At 50.8% G+C, this 22,894-nt stretch overlaps 1 protein-coding gene across 3 annotated transcripts in view; it reads left to right on the top strand.

The window, feature by feature from the left end:
• The window catches only part of ARIH2 (ariadne RBR E3 ubiquitin protein ligase 2), a 335,731-nt gene that overhangs the window by 67,726 nt on the left and 245,111 nt on the right, over nucleotides 1-22,894 (top strand). For all 3 annotated transcript variants that reach the window (XM_086939316.1, XM_086939318.1, XM_086939317.1), the window contains exon 2: nucleotides 18,150-18,207. The gene's annotated coding sequence lies outside the window, so the exon portion shown is untranslated. The remainder of the gene's footprint in view (nucleotides 1-18,149; nucleotides 18,208-22,894) is intronic.

Here is a 22,894-nt window from a genome sequence, read left to right on the forward strand (position 1 = left end):
GCTCCACCGAGAAAAAGTTGCTGAGGCCAGGCGGGGCCAGATGAGTCCTGATCAGGTCTTCAACGAGGAGGTCCGTCGCCGATCCTCCGAACCCTCCGGTACACCGACAATGCGGACGTTCTGCCGCCTGGCTCGGCTTTCAAAGTCATCCAGCCGCCTCGCGAATTGCTCCGCTGTCCTCTGCAGGTTCCGGACTTCAGTTTGCAAGTCCGAGACGTCTCCCGTAAGACTGGTCGTCTTGATGTCCAAATTCTTGACCCGATCATTAGTTTTGCCCAAGTCGGCTCTGATGAGGGACAGATCAACGGCCATGCCATCCACCTTGTGCGTGAGGACTTCATGCTGTTGCTGCATGTCCGCCCGGAAGTTTGTAATGGCTCCCAGAATGTCGCTCAAAGTGGGCTCAGAGCCGTCCGGCGAGCCCGAATGTGGGATGCCCTTGGCAGAGGGTCCAGTAATAGGCGGCGTCTTCGGTTGAGTATAGCGCTCAATCCTATTCTGTTGCTGTTGCGATTTACTGCGTACTCCTCTGTTAGACGGCTTGTCGAGGTCCCCCTTGCCCGCCATGTTATGTCCAAGAGAACAAAGGGCTGTGCCAGGCAAGTCCAAGCCCATAGAGTCGAAGATTTGTCCGGGAGGACAATGGAATACCGTCCCAGGTTCGCTCCGCTTTCCAAAGAGCACCGCTGTCCAGTACACTGCGCCGCTGGCGAAGGCAGGCAGGCACTCCGCAGGTCGGCAATGCGTAGCGGCGGAGTCCGCAGAGACAATGGCACTGAGCTGGCACGGAGTCCCACTCGACGTAGCTCAGCGTAGGAGACACCGATTCGAGGTCTGAAAACGGTTCTCGCCTCAGTGTGCCCTCAACAACGAGTATCCACCCTCGTGGATCAGGATTACGGGCAGGATAGTTGCGGAGGATCGGAAGGTCCGCGGAGCTCCGAGCTTACGCGGCCATCTTGGTTGCCCGCGAAGCTCCTCCCCCGCCCCATCTCATTCTTGGTTTTCTTTCCCCACGTTTCCTTTCTCTTCCTTGGTCTCACACACGGCTCGCATAATTCTTTTCCCGCCCTCTCCGTTCCCTTGTCACTCTCTTCTTTTCTCTCTCTTCCACTCTCACACACAGTTAATTTCCCTTCTCTTCCACTGTCTCACACATGGCTGACATTTCTTTCCTTCGCTTCCACTGTCTCACACATTGCTCACCTCCCTTTTCTCTTTGTTCCATGGTCTCACACACACTCTCACAGTGTTCTTTTTCCCCCACTCTAGTATTATACCACTGTCATTCCGTTTCCACTATTCCATATTTTCTCTCTTCCATTGTCTCACGAGTGACTCACCTCCCTTTTTTTCTATTCCACAATCTCACACACGGCTCACAGAGTTTAACTCACCCTATATTATGCCCCAATAATTTTACTCTCACTTTTCCGTTTTCTTTCATCTTCCATTGTTTCGCACACGGTCCACCTCCCTCTTTCCTTCTCTGCCACGGTCTCACAAGGGGCTCACAGAATTCTTTTTTCCCGCCCTCTGTTATGCTCCTCTCATTCTCAGCTTTCTCGTCTTTCTCTCCCCTCTCTTCCGCTGTCTCACACATGGCTCGCAGAGATCGTTTCCCACCCTTCGTTTCCCCTTCTCTCCCCAACCGTTCTTTTCCTTCTAGGGTCTAACGCACCACTTTCAGAGTTCCATTTATAAGCACTTTCTTTCCCTCTCCTTCTCCTTATGTCTCTCCGCACTTCTCTTCTGGTCTCACACATCATTGTCAGAGTTGTTTCCCACGGAGCTTCCACTCTTCTTCTCTCATTGTTTCTGCGCCCATCTGTTTTTTACTCCCACAAGCCATTGGCAGGGCTATTTCCTCGCCCTATTTTTCTTTGCCTTGCCATGATTTCCTCCTTCTCCTCCTTCCACACAGTAATTAGCATCGTTTTATTTGGTCCTCTCGCCCATCATTTTGTCTCTCTTCCTCCTTGTTTCTCCTACCTTTCAAGTACCAAAGTCTCACACACCCTTCACAGTTCCTTCCCCACACTGTTTCTCTTCTCCCTCTCCCTCTACCTTTCCTCTATCTTCCACAGTCTCGCACATCTCTTGCAATTTTTTTCCCACACTGTGTCACTTCTCTGTTTCATATTGTCTCCCCATTTCTTCTATCTGCCAAAAGTCTCACACACACTTCGCAGTTCCTTTCCCACAGTTTCTCTTTTCTCTCTATTATTGTCTAGCCACTCTTTTCTCAATCTTCCAACGTCTCACAAATCCCACGAAGTTATTTTCTCCTACGGTTTCTCTCCCCCCTCTTCCATTGTCTCCCAGCCCCTTTCCCTCACTTCCAAAGTCTCTCATGTGTGTTTTTATCATGGCTCTCTTACCAGACTTATTTCTATCTCCCTTTCACGCTGTCTCTCCCACCCTTCTTCTCTCTTCCACAATCTTACACATCCCTTGCAGTTCCTTCCTCACACTGATTCTCCTCTCCTCGCTCTGCCTTTCCTCTATTTTCCACAGTCTCACACATCCCTTGCAGTTCTCGCTCCACGATTTGTCCCCTCCCACTGTCTACCGGTCCCTTTATCTGTCTTCCACAGTCTCACACACTCCTTGTAGTTCTTTGTCCACACTGTTTCTCCTCTCCCTCTTTCACTGTCTCTCGCCCCTTTCCTCTATCATCCACAGTCTCACACACTCATTGCAGTTCTTTGTCCACACTGGTTCAGCTCACCCCCTCTCACTGTCTCTCGCCCCTTTCCTCTATCGTCCACAGTCTCACACACGCATTGCAGTTCTTTGTCCACACTGTTTCCCCTCTCCCCCTTTCCTCTATCATCCACAGTCTCACACACTCATTGCAGTTCTTTGTCCACACTGTTTCTCCTCTCCCTCTTTCACTGTCTCTCGCCCCTTTCCTCTATCATCCACAGTCTCACACACTCATTGCAGTTCTTTGTCCACACTGTTTCCCCTCTCCCCCTTTCCTCTATCATCCACAGTCTCACACACTCATTGCAGTTTTGTCCACACTGTTTCGTCTCTCCCCCTCTCAGTCTCTCGGCCCTTTCCTCTATCATCCACAGTCTCACACACTCCTTGCAATTCTTTGTCCACACTGTTTCCACTATCCCTCTCTCACTATCTCCCCCTTTCCTCTATCAGCCAGTCTCACACACTCATAGCAGTTCTTGAAACGTTGAAAAGTTCTTGAAACGTGTGTGGGTGTGTGTGTAAATCTACACCATCCATGCACGTGTGTGCGTCAAATTATATTTAACTCCAAGTGGGTGCACTAAACATCCAACCTGGAAATGCAATCGCCCTTTGGCATAAGTCATATGCTGTGCTTCTATAAGAAAATTAACACTAACACACGTGTACCAAGTCACTGTTTACTCTTGGGTATTTTGTGCCCTCTCTATATGGTAGTATTCTTATATCCTGAGTCAGTTGCCAGCGCTAATAATCCTGGCATTTGTGGGCTGTGCTCTAGGAATGGTTGCACAGCAGACGCCACCCTCCCAATAGTACACTTCCGTGCTATGTCTCTTTATGAAGGAAGGCACTTCACATGCTGACAGGTCCTGCATCAGGCCCACAGTGATGGTAGTGCAAGTCTGAGCACACTGCTTTCAGCGTAACAAGGAAGAGATGTTAGAATTGACATAAGAGAAGCTAGTGAACACTATTTTCTTTTTAGAAGGTGACTGGCAGAAAAAAAATATGGCTACACCACGCCCATAAATAACACCGATAAGAGGCCGCTGTTCTATGTGTGTTTTTTTCTGTTCATGTTTTGCCTTTTGTGGCATTGTTTGAATTGTTGGCTTGATAGCACTTACCACTTAATATTTTATGCCATTTTAAAAGGGTTTTGGTTTTTCGATTTCCAAGAATTGCTCGCCAGCCTGCGTCCAGGAGGGTTGTGCATAATTTATATTGTCTGTGTTCCTGTTATATCTGAGGTAGTGGTGGATGTTACTGCTAGAATAAGGAATCTCCATGGCAAAAAAGCCCTCGAAGGGAGGAGAGAGGGTGTTCTAAAGCGGCCTAATTTGTGGAAAGGGCTCTCTTGTTTCCATCCCCGCCTCACTCTCTCTCACTACCTCACTCTCTCTCTTTCTATCTCACTAAGTCACTTTCACTCTTTCACTACCTCACTCTCTCTCTATCTCACTACCTCACAAACTCACTCACTGTTTCTATCTCACTACCTCAGAACATCCCTCTACCTCAATCTTTCACTACCTCACTTTCTCTCTCTCACTACCTCACTCTCTACCTATCTCTCACTACATAACTCTCTACCTCACTATTCCACTCTATCCCACTATCTCACAACTTCTCTCTCTCAAAACATCACTACCTCACTCTCTCACTACCTCACTCTCTAGCTCACAACCTCACAACGTCACTCTCTTTCTCTAACTCACTACCTCAATCACTCTCTATCTCACTACCTCACTCTTTCTATCTCACTAACTCACTTTCACTCTCTTTCACTACCTCTTTCTCTATCTCACTACATCACAACATCACTCTATGCTTATATCTCACTACCTTGCAACATCCCTCTCCCTCACTACCTCACTCTTTACTACCTCACTCTCTATCTAACTCACTCTCTCTCACTACCTCACTCTCTATCTATTTCAATACCTCACTCGCTCTCTCTATCTCACTACCTCACTCTCTCTCTGCTAATGCAATAGGTATCACATATGCAAAATACAAAGCTAATGCCAATACAAATGACAATGCCATTTATTTAGGGATACAAAAAACATAAAAAAATAATGAGCAATTCCAATAGCTCTACCTATAATATTGCCGAGACCATTCCATTGTAAATGCTTGTTTTCTTTTTCTTCAGCACTGCATGAGAGTGGCTCCCCCCACTCGCGACCTCTGTGGGGGTGCAGGGTGACTCCTCTCCCCCTCCCACATTCCTGCAGGGTGGCCTCACCTGCACCCCTGCAGGGTTGCTTCTCACCCCCCCCCCCCACTCGCGTCCATGCAGGAGGCTTCTCCCCCCCCCCCCCCCCCCCCCCCACACTCGTGCCCCTGCAGGGCGGCTTCTCCGCGCCCCGCCCCCCCACTCGTGCCCCTGCAGGGCGGCTTCTCCGCGCCCCGCCCCCCACTCGCGGCCCTGCAGGGTGGCTTCTCCGTCCCCCCTCCTCATGTCCCTGCAGGGTGGCTTCTCCGCCCCCCACTCGCGCCCCTGCAGGGTGGCTTCTCCGCCCCCCACTCGCGCCCCTGCAGGGTGGCTTCTCCGCCCCCCACTCGCGCCCCTGCAGGGTGGCTTCTCCGCCCCCCACTCGCGCCCCTGCTGGGTGGCTTCTCCGCCCCCCCCCCCCTCGCGCCCCGGCAGGGTGGCTTCGGCGGCCCCCACTGGCACCCTTGCTGGGTGGCTCCCCCCCCACCGGTGCCCCTGCAGGGTGGCTTCCCCACCAGTGACCCTGCAGGGTGCCCCCCACCCCCGGGTGCCCCTGCAGGGTGGCCCCCCCCCCCCCCCACCGGTGCCCCTGCAGGGTGGCCCTCCCCCACCGGTGCCCCTGCAGGGTGGCCCCCCCCCACCGGTGCCCCTACAGGGTGGCCCCCCCCACCGGTGCCCCTGCAGGGTGGCCCTCCCCCACCGGTGCCCCTGCAGGGTGGCCCCCCCCCCACCGGTGCCCCTACAGGGTGGCCCCCCCCCCCACCGGTGCCACTGCAGGGTGGCCCACCCGCGCCCCTGCTGGGTGGCTCTCCCACACCCCCACCCGTGCCCCTGCTCTGTGGGTTTTCTACACCCCCACCCGCGCCCCTGCTGAGTGGCTCACCCGCGCCTGGGGCTGAGTGGCTCACCCGTGACCCTGCTGGGTGGCTTTTCTCCCCCCCCCCCCGCGCCCTTGTTTGGTGGCCCCCCCCCCCTCCCCCTTGTTTGGTGGCTCCCCTCCCCCCCCCCCCCGCACGCCCATGTTGGGTGGCTCACCCCCGTGCCTCTGCTGGGTGGCTCTCCCCCGCCCCCCCACCCGTGCCCCTGCTGGGTGGCTCTCCCCCGCCCCCCCACATGTGCCCCTGCTGGGTGGCTCTCTCCCCCCCCCCCCCCCCCCCCGCGCCCCTGCTATGTGGGCACGTCCCTGCACGGTGTTTCCCCCTGTGCTCCTGCAGGGTAGCCCCCCCCCCCCACTTGTGACCTCTGGTGTGGCTCCCGCCACCTTTGCCTTGGAACACCCACCCACCCTCTCCGCAGGGGTGGCCCCCACCTCCCCCGACAGCGCCATCCGTGGGGGTGGCTCCCCCAACTGTGCCTTCCGGGTGGGTAGGGAGGAGCCACCCCCATTAAAAAAATTAATTATATTGAATTTGACAATAATAAAAATTACATCAGCAGAACAGAAAAAGAATACAATAATAAGAAAGCAAAAGACATTGTAATGTAAAGGTACAAATACCATGCATGGTAAATCGGTCCACGATGAGTATTAAGACAATATCGAAATGAGAAGTGTTGCTAACATAGGAAAACAATGGGAGGGTAGTACAGACATAAAGAAAAGGTAACGCCCAAGAGGGAATCTCACATTAAAATAATAATGATTTGGGGAGGAGCTACGCAACGATTCAAGATTGCCGCGTAAGCTCCCGGCTCCGTCGACCTCCATCGGCGGGCCATATATCCTGCTATTCATCCTATACCACCACCGGGCGCCTGGGTGTATGAAGTCTGCCTGACACCATTGGTGCAAACCCAGTCTTTCTAACTGCTTGGGTGACAGAGTTCTGTCGTGTTTTTTTCTCTGGGCCTATTTCAGGGCTGCCACCGGGACCTCGATTTCCTGTCCACCCGGATTGCAATAGATCAACAGCGGCTGTGAGTCCGGGGTCTGGTCCGGTCCTGCGACTTTGGATTTTGTGACTCTGCATCGCAATCCAGTCTTTAATAGGCGACGAAGATATATTATCGTGACGGACGGCGATCATCCTGAGCTGCGGTCCGGGGACGCCGCCCGTAGACCTTGTTGGGGGGACGAGGTCGGAGGGCTGTCCCCCGCGGCTGAAGAAGGTGTAGTGTTTGCCGGTGATGAGAGCGCCCGCAGTTTACGTCTGCTTTGTGTGTGCCTAGAGCCTCGGTAGTGATCCCGGGGCTCGAGTCCTGCGTCGTCCCTGTGGCCCGGGGGATGGCGCGGACGGATGGCGCACCATTGTTGCGGTCCATCATGGCCGCCATAGGGGCGCTCCATACCCAGCTTACCGTCACGTATGACCGGCTCGCGAAAAAGCTGGAAAACATCTGCCTAGGACCGGACGACGACCCTGTGACAAGTGACCAACATCCCTTGATACCGGTGGAGGACTTGACCCATCGTTCTGAGGTTCCCGACCGGCGACCTGCCTTGGCTCATTTGGATTCTTTTGGCCCGATTTACTCTGCACCCGTCACTATCAATGGTCTTCCCTACGTGCTCCCCGCCCGGCGGACCCTCGCTGCCAATGATCCTGATTGCAGTAGAAAGTTCTTCCGAAACTATTGGAGAAGTCGGTCTTTCCTTTCCATCTTGTCCTGCTGGTTCTGTGGACTCCACCATTTTGTGCCTGGTCCTAGTTTGGATTTAGCTGCCCCGCACCTCCGCAGACATTTTAACTGTCTCCTGCCTATTGTGCTTCGGAGGACATGGGGCTCTACGCGGAGTCGCACTGGCCAAGGCTGACTTCATCTGGTATCCGGCTTTGACACGTCACCATTGCTTCGAATGGGCTGCTGTATTCTTTCTCTCGAAATTGTTGTCACTTGGGCGACGTGTTTTAATGCGGATTTGAACTCGTCTGGGCTCCTTCCGGGAGGTGGTTGGACTTGGTTGATGTCCTCCCCAGCTGAACGCTTGCTTCTTGCCTTTAATGGTTGGTTGATATGCTTTGGGGAGGTCGCCAATGGTGGGGGGTAAGGGAGTCCGGGAGTGTGTTTGTCGCTCTCCTCCTCCACTTTACGTTTTTAGGTCGAGCAGACCTACCCTCAATGCATGAGCATTGAAGGTGTTTGCTTCAGACCTATTGTGGCCCGTATTTAGGAATGTGGACAGCTATCAGACGCGCGCTTTGACGAGGTCAGATTTCACCTCGGGAATATATAGACTTCGCCAGCTGCCTGACCGCTTCTAGCTCGCCACAAAAGAACCACTTCCAAACCTTCTTCGGAAGTGAATGGGCTCAGTCCTACAACACTCTACCAAACACCTACCCTGGCTTCAAGCATACCTTTCCATACTTGTGAGATGATCAAACAGGCTACCTGCTGGAACGTGTTTAGTGCTGTCTCCCTTGGTCACATGATCCACCTATGGGGTGACGCCTCTGTCCTTTAGTGATTTCTACCACTGTTCTGAAGTGGTATGATCCAACAAACCTAGCACTGAAGAAAACTGAAATGAAAAAGAATCATTTTTAAAGAGGGTATTTCCTTCAGAGCAGGATGCAGCATGGGGGCTTTTTAAAACGAGCATTTGCAATGCAATAGGTCTTGCTTTTATTTTTTTTATTTTTTAGAGTTAGAGCTATTGGCGTTGTAATGGAAATGTGTCTTACTTATGTGAGAGAAAGTGAGAATGGGAAAGTGATAGAAAGGGAGAGAGAGATGGTATATAGAGCTAGTTTGAATTATTTGCATATATAAGTGAGAGGTAGAGTGAATAGAGATAGTATGAAATAGAGAGAAAGGTAGTTACATGCTGGCAGCAGGAGACACTTCTAAGAAGCATTGTCAGGGTGAAGCTGGTCCCACAGCTACTGATTATATTCTGGCACACTCTGTTGTCATTATTTAAAAATATAGTATTACAGAGGACCATTCTAATGAGGCACCAGTCTCTGTCTGAAGCATGGGTGCCTCCAGGAGCAGTGAACATGCTGGAGAGGGCGCGGAGAACTAGTTGAGCAATGACCATAAGACTAGCCATTGGAGCACTGAGACAATTCTAAAGCAGTCTGTGCCCTTCAAAGGATGGAAAGGCAGGGTTAGACAAGACTTGGCTTCATAAGTAAAAGGCCCAGTGTAAGGCTGCCCGCAAAGGGCGTGTACAGTTTTACAAAAAAGCAGTGGCCTTAGGAACAATAGACAATACCAGACAGGTCTGTGGTTGTGACCTACCAGATGACATCGTGGTATTCCAAACCTATTCAGATATTTTGCGTAGCTACCACAGAACAGTATCATGAGTACTGCATTACATTACAGCAGCTGTAATGTGAAGCGCCCGTCATGCAAATGATAAAGAACCAGTTTCTGCGTCAGCTCAACATCCGGTGATTCTGGGCAAATTACTTAATCTCCCCGTCCCTAACAAATAATGAATGTGTCCTTCGGTTCTGGTTCGCAATATCTAAAACTACAACAACAAAAAAAACACAACGCCTGACCTGTGTCAGCCAAAGCTTACAAAAGCTTGACCTAAAGATGTTCTCTTGGTAACGGACTATCTGGTCGAGTTTTCCTCTGTTGTTAATAGAAGTTTTTGGCATTTGTTGTTTTACTTTTTTTTTTCTTTGGTATTTGTACTGTTATGGGGAGGGAGGAGTAGGCCTTTCTGCACCAGGGCTTTATTGCTGGCCAGGCCTATCTCTCTAAGGGTCTGTGTGACCCAGGGCAGGTAGACCTGTGAGACCAAGTGGATTAAAGTCAAATGCGGTTTATTTAAACAAAAGAAATGGACAGGAGTCTGTTGGAGGTTCCAGCAATGTCCTCTTCAGGGAGATAGCCGTCTCCCTCCTTGGCGTCTTACAGGACCAGGCTGACAGAGGCTCCGTGTGGATGGGTAAAGAAAAAAACAAAGTAGAAAGGCACTCGGTTAGTGCTCAGGAATGGAGGACTCACAGAGGAAGGGAGTGATTGGAGGCAACACCGCCAGTCCTAAGGTAGTGCAGGGTTGGGGACCGTCACCGAGGGGAAGAGATTTTACGCAGCGCGTTCTGCTTGGAACAGGCTCTCCTTTACTGGGTTCCCTGTTCCCTCCCGCCAAAGCTGCTCCCGACCTCCCTGGGCCCCTGGGCGAAGCACATGGTCGTTGGCCTCCTGGCTTGTCCTCCGGTCTTCAGATCTCCTCTCCGGCCGCGATTCTCGTTTCCAGTAGAGGTTCGTCTTTCTCGAGGCTCTGTACCGCTCCACCTTCTGCCTTCCGGTCCTGGAACCCCGCTTCATTGGGGATCGGCTACTTTTCAGCGGATGACGCTCTGCATTCCCACCTCCAAGGGGTGGGGCTTTTGTCTTCCTGCAGAGGGTCTTTAAAGGGCCAGTGGTACGCCTCACTGATCGTCTCTCCCCCGGGTAGGCACACGTCCGATTCCGGAAGCTGGAGGGGAGAAAAAGGGTCCATGCCATCAGTCTATTGGACCCCGACGGTATCCCTGAGGGGATCCCGACACACCCCTCCCCTAGAATCGTCCCGGTCGGGGATGATGGGAAAGCGGGAGAGAAAGTCTGCATTGGCGTTCAAGGCCCCTTTACGATGGTGCACAACAAAACTGAAGGGCTGGAGAGAGAGGAACCAGGCATTACGCGGGGGTTATTGCCTTTATTCCTACTCATCCATACCAGGGGAGCATGGTCCGTATACAGGGTAAACTGTTGGCCTTCCAGGTAGTATCTTAGTTTTTCGATGGCCCACCTGATGGTCAGACACTCCTTCTCTACAATTGGATAGTTTTGCACACAGGGAAAGAGTTTCCGGCTGAGTAACAAAATGGGTCGCGCTGACCTGTCCTTGGTGATCTGAGAGAGGGCGGCCCCTAGTCCTGTCTCGGAAGCATCGGTCTGGAGGATGAAGGGGCGACTGTAATCAGGGTATATTAGAATGGGACTGCTTGTGATCAGGGTTTTGAGTCTATGGAAGGCCTCCCTGACAGATGAGGAGGGGTTGGTTATGGCATGGTTGGGGATATCCTTTTTCAGCAAGTCAGACAAAGGGGTAGCTATTTCAGAGATTTGAGGCATGAACCTCCTGTAATATCCTAGCAGTCCCAGGAATGCTCTCCTCTCCTTCTTGGTAGTGGGTAAAGGTGTTCGGTGATAGCCCTGATCTTTTCATCCTGGGGTTCTCTGCTACCATTACCCAACAGATAGCCCAGATATTTGACTTTTTGGAATCCCATTCGAGATTTTTTTGCATTCACATGGAGCTCTGCTTTCTGTAATTCATGAAACACTTGATGGCAATGCTCTAGGTGTTATTCCCAGGAAGGACTAAAGATGACAATGTCATCTAAGTAGGCAGATGTGGAAGCCTAATGAGGTTACAACACTTGGTTCATTAATCTTTGGAATGTTGAAGGAGCTCCGTGTAGACCGAATGGCAGGACCGTAAATTCGAAAAGACCACCTGGAGTAGAGAAGGTGGTCTTTTCTTGGTCAGAACGACAAAGGGGCATTTGCCAATAACCTTTTGGTAGGATCAAGAGTAGAAATATAACACGAGTCCCCGAGACATTCAATAAGCTCATCCACCCTGGGAAGGGGATAAATGTCCAGTTTGGATATAGCATTTACCTGGCGAAAGTCAATACAGAAGCGTACTGATCCATCAGGTTTCGGCACCATTACTTTGGGAGAGGACCAATTGCTTCGGGTGGGGTGAATAACCCCCATTTGTAGCATCTTTTCCACTTCATGAGATACGGCTTCTCCCCTGGCCGCCGGTATCCTATATGGCTTTTGTCTAACTATCTTTCCTGGTATAGTCTCTATACAATGCTCTGTGAGGGAAGTTTTACCGGGGAGATCAGAAAAAAGAGGGGCGAGGGTTCTATAGTCTCTAGCAGCCCTTTTTTTGAGGCGGTGTTAGCTCTGGGTTGAAAACCAACTGTCCCAGGTTAGAGGGGTCTTCCGTGGGGAAATAGGCTACTCTCTGAGGGGGATGGGGGGCAGGTTGATGTGAAAGGTTTGATATTTGTTGATACCAAAGGGGATGATGGACGGAGTGCTTGAGCAAATCAAACACTCGCCCCCAGTCGCCTGATCTGTGTTTAATCCATCATCATTCTTTAGCTCACTCCACCACTCCAGTTCAGACATGGCCATATCCTGGCGTCTAGTTGGCCCACATGTCTAGGTTCCCCTCCCCCCGCCAGACCTCAGATAAAGACCCTGGGGGTTTGGCTTGATAAATCTCTAGATTTTACCTTCCAGGCCACTAAAACGGCCTCCACTTGTTTTGGGCTAATGAGAATGGTCCGTAAAGTCCTCCCTTTGTTTCCGTTCCAGGCGAGGAGAGTCATGGTTCAGGCCATGATACTCTCCCGCCTGGACTACGGCAATACCCTCTATCTAGGAGCCCCGGTGGCAGCGATCAACAAACTTCAGATCACCCAAAACTGTGCGGCCCGACTGCTCTTTAATATTCCATGCTGGCAGTCGGCCAAACAGGCCCTAAAGAAGCTGCATTGGCTTCCTGTGGCTGCCAGGGTACAATTCAAAGCTATGTGCCTTGTTCAAAAAGCCATTCATAGAACAGGTCCCGCCATCATGTACCCCCTAGCCAATCCCTACCTCCCTCTCAGAGCCCTCCGCTCCAGCTCGTTGCATCTAGCCACCACGACTAAAATAAACAAGGCCCGCTGGGGCGGACGCTCATTCTCGCACAATGCTGCGAGAATATGGAATTCCCTCCCACTTGATCTTAGAGAGAACACCAACCGGATGTCATTCAGGAGGTCTTTAAAAACTCACCTGTTTGGAAGAGCCTGTTAACCACCCCAGCCTACCGCCCTGGATTTCAGTTAAGCGCTGCGAGGCCTCCGGGTAGTCCATGCGCTATATAAATATAATTTTTCATTTTTCATGAAAATCAGTCTGACCCTGTGCCTCATGGGAACAGTCCAGCCCGAAATGCCAAGCCATGTCTTCCCTGGACCGGGAACAAGCATCCTAGGACCGGTTTCGGATTCATAATCCTCATCAGCCAGGCTATCTTGAATCCAGTGGTAGAGTGAGCAAGGGACCCACGTCTGGGCATACCCTGCCAACTCAGGGCGAACAAAGCGATACCAAAGGGCCCAAGTTGTATTCAGTAACTAGTTTTTCCAATATTGGAGACTACTTTGTGTGGGTCCTTCCACTCAGTCTTTATTTTAGAAATGGATGAGGGAAGGAGAACAAAGACCCAGTCATTTACATGTAACACTCTCCACTTTTTCCCCATGTCATAAAGACTTTTTTGCTTTTGTTGACTTCTCTCCAAGTTGGTGTGGCAAGATCCTGTAACTTCCCTATTCGGGACCGAAGATGCTCGGTGTAATCGAGGAGTTCTGAACTGTTATCATTCTCAGTTTCCCATGTCGCCTTTGTCATCTCCAGCAGGGTTCGAGGTTGTCTGCCATAGAGCATCTCAAATGAAGAACACCCCAGACTACTCTGAACCTGCCCTCGTATGACAAAGAGAGCAAGAGGCAAGAGACGATCCCAGTTTCTTTCCTCCGCGGTCAGCATCTTCTTCAGGGTCAGTTTTAGAGTCCTGTTACATCTTTCCACAAGGCCGTCAGTTTGAGAATGTTAAATGGAGGTTCTAAGATGCTTTACATCAAAGAGTTTACAGACCTGGGACATGAGTCGGGACGCAAAAGGGGTGCCCTGGTCTGTGAGTATTAGTCTGGGAAACCCAACCTGCAAGAAGTATTCTAGCAATTTGTTGGCTGTGGTTGGGGCTCTGAGGGGAAAGGCCTCAGGAAAGCGGGTACAATAGTCTACCATGACTAGAACATACTGGAACCCTTTTGTGGACTTTGGTAATAGACCGACCAGGTCCATCTGTACCCTCTCGAAGGGTCGTCCAATAATGGGCAGAGGTTGCAGGGGAATGGGTGGGGGCCTGTAAGGATTCTTTCGTTGGCAGACAGGGCACTCTTGACAGTACTGTTTGATCAGTGCATGTATCCCTGGCCAATAAAACATTCGAAGAAGGTTTTGGCTGGTCTTTTGGGCCCCTGAATGTCCTGCTAGGAGGTGAGAATGGGCGAAAAAAAAGTATTTGGTCTCAAGTCTTTGGGGACCAACAGTTGAGGGTTGGCACCCTTTTCGGCCACTCGGTATAGTAGGCTGTTGGTCGTTTGGAAATGAGGATAGTTTTTGACGGGATGGTTTTAGAGGTGGAGAGCTTCTTGCCGCGCAAGGGCAAGGGTAGCATTGTTTTTCTGAGCCCACCGGAAATCTTTATCCCCTTGCCAAGGGCTCTGAGATAGCGGAGCCTTGGAGCTTACGAAACCGGTGTCGTGGACAGAGGATTGTGCCTTCTTTATAAGGTTGGAAAATGAGGACAGGAAGTTAGGGATATCAGTGCCATGGTTGAGATCTTCTGGAAGGGTGGACAGAACGCCCACAGTGACCAAGGAGAAGGGACCACCAGGACATTGAAGTGGTATTTGGGCCACAGGGTATGGTCGAAGGTCCCCATGGACACAGCGGATTAATACCGGTCTCCCTGAAAGTAATTGATTGGACCTGACTAAATCCTGTGTAATCACGGATTGGAGACATCCAGAATCGAGGAGGGCCAACATTGAAGAACCATTAACGGTAAGACTTGCGTAGAAACAGGTCCCCATTTCTTCGGTGTACATGAGGTTCTTTGGTGCGTAACTGATGTCCATTGGTTCTTCTGTTTTCTTTCGTGGACAGGCCCGGGCGATGTGCCCCCACTCCCCGCAGTCGAAACACTGTGGGCCTCTAAACAAGATGTTCTGTTTTTTGAGTGCAGACTTTTTCAGGCTCCCGGATGGGTCTGAGAGCCTTTTGCAGTGTGGGCAATGACCGGGGTGTTTTGTCTGCCTCCCAGGGGTTGAGGCGGGGTTGTGCCCTTGAAAAGGAGGTGGAATTTCCACAGCCTGTTCTGCCGTCAGGTTGGCATGTTGACGTAACCAACGCTGGGTGTTGTGCGGCAGAGAGTCCAGAAACTGCTCCAGATAAATGGACTTCATAATGTCTTCCTCGGTCCTATCGTTGGGCCTCAACCACTTGTCTGCAGCGAGCTTCAATTTAAAATAGAGTCTTAGGATTGTCGCCGGGTGCGCCTTTTTCCTTCCTAAATCTCAGCCGGTAAGCTTCAGCATCCATTCCGAGTTGTTCTAAAATCACAGCCTTGATCTCTTCATATGGCGTAACTCCCCTGGAGTTGGTGACCTGATAGGCCGCTTGAGCCTCCCCCGTGAGTAGGGGTGCCAAGAAAAAGGGCCACTTAACTAGGGGCCAGCCGGCTGCCCTGGCTACCCTTTCAAAATTTAATAAAAAGGCATCGGGGTCCTCCCCGGGGGTGTGTTTTAGAAGGGAAATATTGGGGGTGTCCAAGGCACTTCGAGAAGCCTTTTGTCCTGTGGGTTCTGTAGGGGGATCATCAGTGGTTATTCGGAGGGTTTCCACCTGGGTCTTCATGAATTCCTTGAGGGCGTCTCGATCTGCCTGGGCAGAGGTCATCTCCAGTTCGACGGCCCACTCACGTTTTTCTGCCCCTCGACTATATGCTGTATCAAAGCTTCCATTTTTGGGCTCACAAATGGTTCTACGCTGCCCGCATTCTCCACCACATGTGAACCGGGGCAGGTAGACACGTGAGACCAAGTGGATTACAGTCAAATGTGGTTTATTTAAACAAAAGAAATGGACAGGAGTCTGTTGGAGGTTTCAACGACGTCCTCTTCAGGGGATAGCCGTCTCCTTCCTTGGCGTCTTACGGGACCAGGCTGACAGGCTCCGTGTGGATGGGGAAAGGAAAAAAAAGTAGAAAGGCACTTGGTTAGTGCTCAGGAATGGAGGACTCACAGTAGAAGGGAGTGATGGGAAGCAACACCGCATGTCCTAAGGTAGTGCAGGGTTAGGGACCGTCAACGAGGGGGAAGAGATTTTACGCAGCGCATACTGCTTGGAACAGGCTCTCCCTGGCTAGGTTCCCTGTTCCCTCCCGGCAAAGCTGCTCCCGACCTCCCTGGGCCCCTGAATCAAGCATGCACCTGCTCTAGCCACGTTCCTCCCGGAGCGTGGGTGGGCGAAGCACAGGGTCGTTGGCCTCCTTGCTTGTCCTCCAGTCTTCCGATCCCCTCTCCAGCTGCGACTCTCGTTTCCAGTTGAGGTTCGTCCGTCTCGAGGCTATTTACCGCTCCACCTTCCGGTCCTGGAACCCCTCTTCATTGGGGATCGGCTTCTTTTCAGCAGATGACGCTCTGTATTCCCACCTCCAAGGCACAGAGCTTCTGTCTTCCTGCAGAGGGTCTTTAAATGGCCAGTTGTACGCCTCACCGATCAGCTCTCCTCCAGGTAGGCACACCTCCGATTCCGGGAGCTGGAGGGAAGAAAAAGGGTCCATGCCATCAGTCTGTTGGACCCTGACGGTATCCCTGAGGGGATCCCGACAGTCTGAAAGATCCTTACGGGATTTGGCAGATGGTCCTGGTTGCATGGGTATCTGGCATACAAAGGCCTGGGAAGTGTGAGTCAGCCGGGAAGACTGGAGTAACCAGCAGCAGCCAGGTGAGATGAGGACAGAGAATTCTGTGTTCCTGGGCAAATTACTTAATCTCTGTGTCTAAAAAATTTGCAACATCTGGTACTCTTGTAAGCGCTCTGATGCTCTCAGCCAAGTACGTGCTATGTAAGCACATTTTTTCTACAGCTGGCATAATAAGGCCCACTTTTATATTTTTCAAACCGTTGCATGCAGACTTGCAATTTGAAGAGCATCTTGAGTTTAAATTATGCTTAATAGTCCATGTTTTGTACTTGAACATTCCCTTAGCACACTGTGACGTCACTGCTCATAGATGCAGTCTGCTCATTTGAGAACTCATTAGAAAGGTATTTCAGATTTTTGTGGCGAAAATGCTTTAAACTAACATACATTTTGTAAAAGATACAATCATGAAGAAAATAGAAAACCTATCGCGTTTTAAAGGCAAATATCGTCAAAATGTACATAAAAAATATAGTATAAACTAGTCAAAGATCACACAGTGGTTAAGAAACGGGGCCTAATTCAGATGAAAGCACAGGAAATGACAGGGACTCGTACAAGAACAGGGAGATTATCAGAACTAGGCATGGGGGTCACGCCATGTCCTTGACTTGGGACTTGTATTCCTATGACTTATGCTGATGGTGAAAGGTGCAGGGGCGTGCACGGACCAGTTAGTGCAGAGGGCTGCAACCAACACTAACATCATGCAGCCTGACACAATTTGTGTTCACAACGCGGAATAAAGAACACAAACAAATATATGACGCATGAGAATTTCTCCACAGTAAAAACGACCGGAGCCCGGTAGATCTCCTTGAGCAACATCGTGGCACATGTAACAGCCTCATCAGAGGGCTGGCCTGTCACAGCACACCGGAACTAATGAATGAATCACTACACCAGTGGAGGAAGGGATAATATTAAAGTGATGCAGGTTGCAGTAATAAGCGGGCGCCGCACTGAAATCTAAAGCATGGCGCCTGTGCAGAAAAAGTAATGTGAAGGTTCCACCATGCAAATGATTTTTTTAAAATGAGCCTCGGCGTCTGCTCAACATCAGGTGATTCTGGGTACATCACTTAACCTCCTCGTGCCTACCAAATAATGAATGTGTCCTTTGGGTCCAGTTTATGGCCTCCACTATGTAGGACGGTCACGAGCAAAGGCAGAAAGCAGAAAAGTAGCCAGGAGCGTTGGCAGAAAGGTTTTCCTGGCTCTGTGTGTGCAACCTGCGACCTGGACGGCGTCAGATGTCAACTTGCCCTGCAGCTTGCTCCCAAACACTGTAACTCAGAAACAAACTGGGGGAGGGCTGGGAGCGGAAGCTAAACAACATGAAAACGTAACATTAACAACAAGCATTGGCCGCGCGCCCACCTCGCCCTCAGTATAGAGAGGGGAAGGGGGGGTTGGAGGCCAGCAGAGTGACACGAACTGTGTTGGGGGAGGGGAAGGGAATTGAAGTGTGGGGCGAGGCACACAAGGCTTAATGAGCCTTGACAGAAACACATATGGCGGCTGCGCACGTGCACGCAAGCTTGAGGCCAGGAAAAGCCTCTGGTACCACTTTTAAAAGCCCGTTTACTAAATTTCTCGCAGTCCGCGCATGCGCTGGCTCAGCGACACCTAAAAAGGAAATAATTTTCTTGCCATTTCGCTGAATCGTGTTTCTCTTTTGGCTTTTAGACGCTGGAACACTGACATAGCTGCTTCACATGGCTGGAAAGGGAATATTACAACTCAGGTGAGTGGAAAAAAGCCAATGTGATACAGGTTGTTGGGGGACAAAGGGAAATATGCTTATTTGAATCTTGCTTGAAGTTATTGCATATTTTAAAGAAAGTGTATGAAAAGACAAGGGGTGAAAAAGATAATGCTTGGTTTTTAAAAGGGACAACAATACAAAAATCAGAGACTCAAATATAAAGAAAGACATTTAAGCATACTTGTATTATGCACTGCATATTTTCGGTTGGTGCCTGCTTGCTCAAATACTTGCATTGTCAGCTCTATCTTGTATGGGCTTTTTAAAAAGGCAATTCATTGTCTAGCCAGTTAGAGGATGACACTTTTTTTGGGTTTAGTCCAGGGAACAGTAGAGAGCTCCTTCTGCTTAAGGAAATTCCTCATGAGCTTGTAGCAGATTTCATAACTATGAAATATTGATTGCACATGTTCAAGTCAATCTTTATTCGGTTTAAAAGAAAAAACATGAGTACAACATTTTATTTAAACCAACTATGGAAAGATAAAATTCATAGACTAGTTTAAAAAAAATCTGGCCATAGATAGATTAAACACTTAAATAATCCAAAATTCAGTACACAATAGAACAACATTTAGATGATTAAGTTACTTGTACATAAACACAGACATTTGGCCAATAAATCACAAAATGATTTTGTGCGTTCTTGAATAACCTGCATGGCTGCACTATGTTACTTGCCCACTTTACTCTGTGATTTAACTGCAGCTGAAATGAATCTACAGACCATATTAAAGATGAATTCAGAATGCAGAAGTTGTAAATAAAATAATGCAGATCTACAGCTTCTGATGTTTCATAGAGTTTGCAGATAAGGAAGAGGTGTAGTGTGGATTGTGCAAACTCTGAATTACAGGGACGTGGCACAAGATCCGAATTCCCAAATGCATCACTAGGATACGAAACCAAAAAATGACCAGTGTTAAAACGGAACTGAATTAAATAATGCCTATTATGTTCATTTGACACACAATTCATATATGACTCCATGTGATGTTTAGTAATTAGAAGCTGGTGAGCCAGAACCCTTCTTTTTCTGCATTAATGGACTTCTCAACTTCTTGTGAGCATTGCAGAATTTAGTTTGTACACTATTTTTAGTTGAAGAGTTAATACTCTGGGGAGTATTTAAAATACCCAAGCCCCTTATCAGGTGGAGTGGATCCCTTGCATATCTCAATCTTGGGATGTTAAGAGCGTTATCAAGCCCCAACCAAATGGTAATTGCAGCTTGATTTTTTTTTTTAAAAACTTTATTTTTGTCGCAGGCAGTGATAGCATACAACAGTTGCGCCGACAGCTTCAATAAAATAACGACTTTACGTCAAATAACATACTGCTGTGCACACGGCCCATCAGCCCACAACCCGAAGGCCGGGCGGCGGTAGGTGGTAGCATGTAAACCGGGCAATGAACCTAGCAATGTAACTGCGCGGCAGGATATTCTGATCTGCTTTTATTTTTCTTTTATGCAGGTTACCCCCCAACTCCCCAATGGACCCCCCCCCAAAACCTTGGCATTAATGACTAAGACATGTGTATGCAGTTCGTTCACCTCATTATGGCACTCCTAGCGGCAGATAAGACAGCAATAGTTACTTAGATTAGGAATGAAACCTTCAGATACCAAAACATAATTCCTCCCAATTGTATCCTACACGTGCGTGTACGGCCAGGCACTCCCCCAACTCACTGCCCTCCCTCTCCCTCTCCCTCCCCTCCACCCTCATCCTCAGACCCTGTATCCTCAGGGGTGAACAACTCCGCACTCGTACCATCCGAATCCTCGGCTGTCGCTCCCACCACTCGCATCATTCTCCACGCAAGCAGGTCGTCCTGTAGCTTCACATCTCTACGCACGGTTTGCATGAAGGTCTCCTCCGCCAGGGACCATTCCCCCACATCCCTAAGCCACTGCGACATCTCTGGGGCCCTCTGTCCCATCCATGTGATTGCCACCCTTCTCATTGCCAGTACTAAGAGTAGTTGTAACATTTTGTAGGACAAATTACACTTCTTGGGCCTGGGGACCAAAGCTAATAAACAATGAAGGGGGGTCAGCTCCATCCGGAGTTCAGTAACCGCGCGAATGTGCGCCACCACCGACTGCCAGAAGGCGTTAACTAACGGGCAGTCCAACGCCAGATGGAGGAAGGAGGCACCCGCCGCGCCACATCTAGGGCAGTCATCCCGCTTGTCCGGGGCGATACGTCTCAAGGCAACCGGAGTCACATATGTGCGGTGTAGAAAGTTAAAGTGTATTAGTTTGCACCGTGCATTGCACGACACCTTTCGGGTGAGGGTACCTATGCGTTTGCGCTGTGTCGGATCCAAAACAATCCCCAGGTCAGCCTCCCAGGCTGCCCACGCCGGTGGGACCGGTGGGGTGGAGTCTTGCCGCATGGCTGAGTACAATAGGGTTATCAGCCTCTTGCCCCTACCACAGGAAAGGATAATATTGAGGGTATGGGACACAGGGGGCGCGTCAGGGAACTGCGGCCAAGTATCCCGCGCCATTGCCTGAAGGCCCCTATAGTGTAGGAACTGTCCTTCACCGAGTCCGAACGTCTCCGTCGCCCGTTCGATAGATAGAAACGTGTCATCCGGGTAGAGATCCGCTAATAACTCGCACCCACCCGCTCTCCAGTCATGGAATGGCATATGTACCTCCATGTCCACCACTGGGGCCATGATCCATATCGGCAGCTCCCTGTGAAAGGGGGCCCTCCGTAGGACTTTTTCCACAACCCGCTGCCAAATTGCTGCGGTGTGGCGCACTATGTACGGCAGAGCAGCATCTGCACCCCTGCCGCGCATCAGGGCCATCTGTACCGTTCTCTCATCCGCACTCCCCGCCAGGAGCTGTAGTTCCCAGGTGTCCGCGTCTGCGAACCACCTGGCAGCTGGCAACAGCTGAGCTGCATAGTAGTAAAGGTCAAACCTCGGCGCCTCCAACCCCCCTTCCTCCCAGCTCCGGACAATCGTGTGCAAGGCAACTCTACTACGTCTGCCCGCCCAGAGTAAGGACGTAAGATGTGTATTAAGAGTGCGGAATATCCGCGGGGGAAGTGGGCATAGTGAATTCTGCAATACATATAGCACTCTCGGCAGCATCACCATTTTCGCCACCGCTAGACGTCCCATCAGGGATAGAGGCAATGTGTTCCAGAATGACACCGACTGTTGTAAGGAGTGCACCACCCTATCCGCATTGCAGGTCAGCAATTGTTCGTCTGACGACGCCACCTGTATCCCCAGATAGCGGAAGGCTTCCAGTTCCCACCGCAGTCCCAGGTGTGGCAAGTCCCCACGCGCGTCCATATTACATCCCGCTAGAGGGAAGATCAGGGACTTCCCTGCATTGATACGCAGGCCCGAGGCTGCACCAAAACGGTCCAGTAGCCGCAGCAAAACCGGTAGCGCTTCCCGCGGAGATGTTAAATAAAACAGAGCATCATCTGCATACAAGGACACCGTGTGTACATTACTCCCCACTTTGATTCCCCATTGAGACATCGTGGTACGGACTTCCACCGCCAATGGCTCAATTGCCAGGGCGAACAGGAGCGGTGAGAGGGGGCATCCCTGACGGGTGCCCCTCTCCAACGCCCAGTCTTCAGAGCGTGCAGTCCCAAGTTTGACTCTAGCTCGGGGCGCCCGGTACAATATCTGGATCCACCTGCGAAACCCGGGCCCCAATCCCACCTGTTGAAGCACCTCTGACAGGTACCCCCAGCTAACCGTATCAAATGCCTTGGCCAAGTCTATCGAGACCAGGACCTGGGGATCCTCCCTGCCGCGCACCTCATGCATGATATGGGTTAATCGCCGCAGATTCATCGCGGTGTTGCGTCCGGGGATAAACCCGCACTGGTCCTGGTGAACCAACTGGGCCATGTGTGGCGCCAAGCGAGCGGCTAAGAGTTTGGTCAGGATCTTGACATCCGTGTTAATCATTTTTATAGGACGGTATGCCGCGGGGTCGTAACCATCACCACCCGGCTTTAGAAGCATGCAGATCTCTCCCTGGTACATTGTGGGCGGAAGGGCTCCATCCTCCAGCGCCTTAAGGAAGACCTGGAGGAGGAGGGGGCCGAGGACGTCTCCGAACATGTGGTAAAACTCGGAAGGAAACCCGTCTCCTCCTGGGGATTTCGCCTTCGGTAGGCCGGCCATAGCCACCCGCACTTAATGGAGGGTCAAAGCCCCATCTAAGTCTTCCGCTTCCTCTCTCGAAAGGGCCGGAAGAATCACTCCCTGGAGGTAAGGCTGATAGGATGCTTCCGTGACCAGTGAATCCGCCGTATACACCTGCTGCAGGTGGGTTCTGAGAACACGCAGTATACCGGACTCCGAATGCACCATGACCCCATCAGGGCCCCTCAGGGCAACTATCCGAACTGGGGCCGTTTCTTTCTTCAAAATCCAGGCCAATAATCGGCCGGATTTGTCCCCCTCCCTGTGGAGACGCTGTCTAAATTGACCTAGCGTGAATCTGTCGAGGCGCGCAAGTATATCGTGTACTCGTTCCTGGGCTTCCTGCTCCAAGGCCAATTCTGGTTCCTCAGGATTTGGTGAGGCCTGGCGAGTCCGCAGGGTGTCCTCGGCTCCCCGCAGCTCGCGAGTCAGCTGTTGGCGGACCCCATAAGTAAGAGCCATGCATTCA

This window comes from Lissotriton vulgaris, chromosome 9 (assembly GCF_964263255.1).
Source record: "Lissotriton vulgaris chromosome 9, aLisVul1.2, whole genome shotgun sequence".
Lineage (NCBI taxonomy): Eukaryota > Metazoa > Chordata > Amphibia > Caudata > Salamandridae > Lissotriton > Lissotriton vulgaris.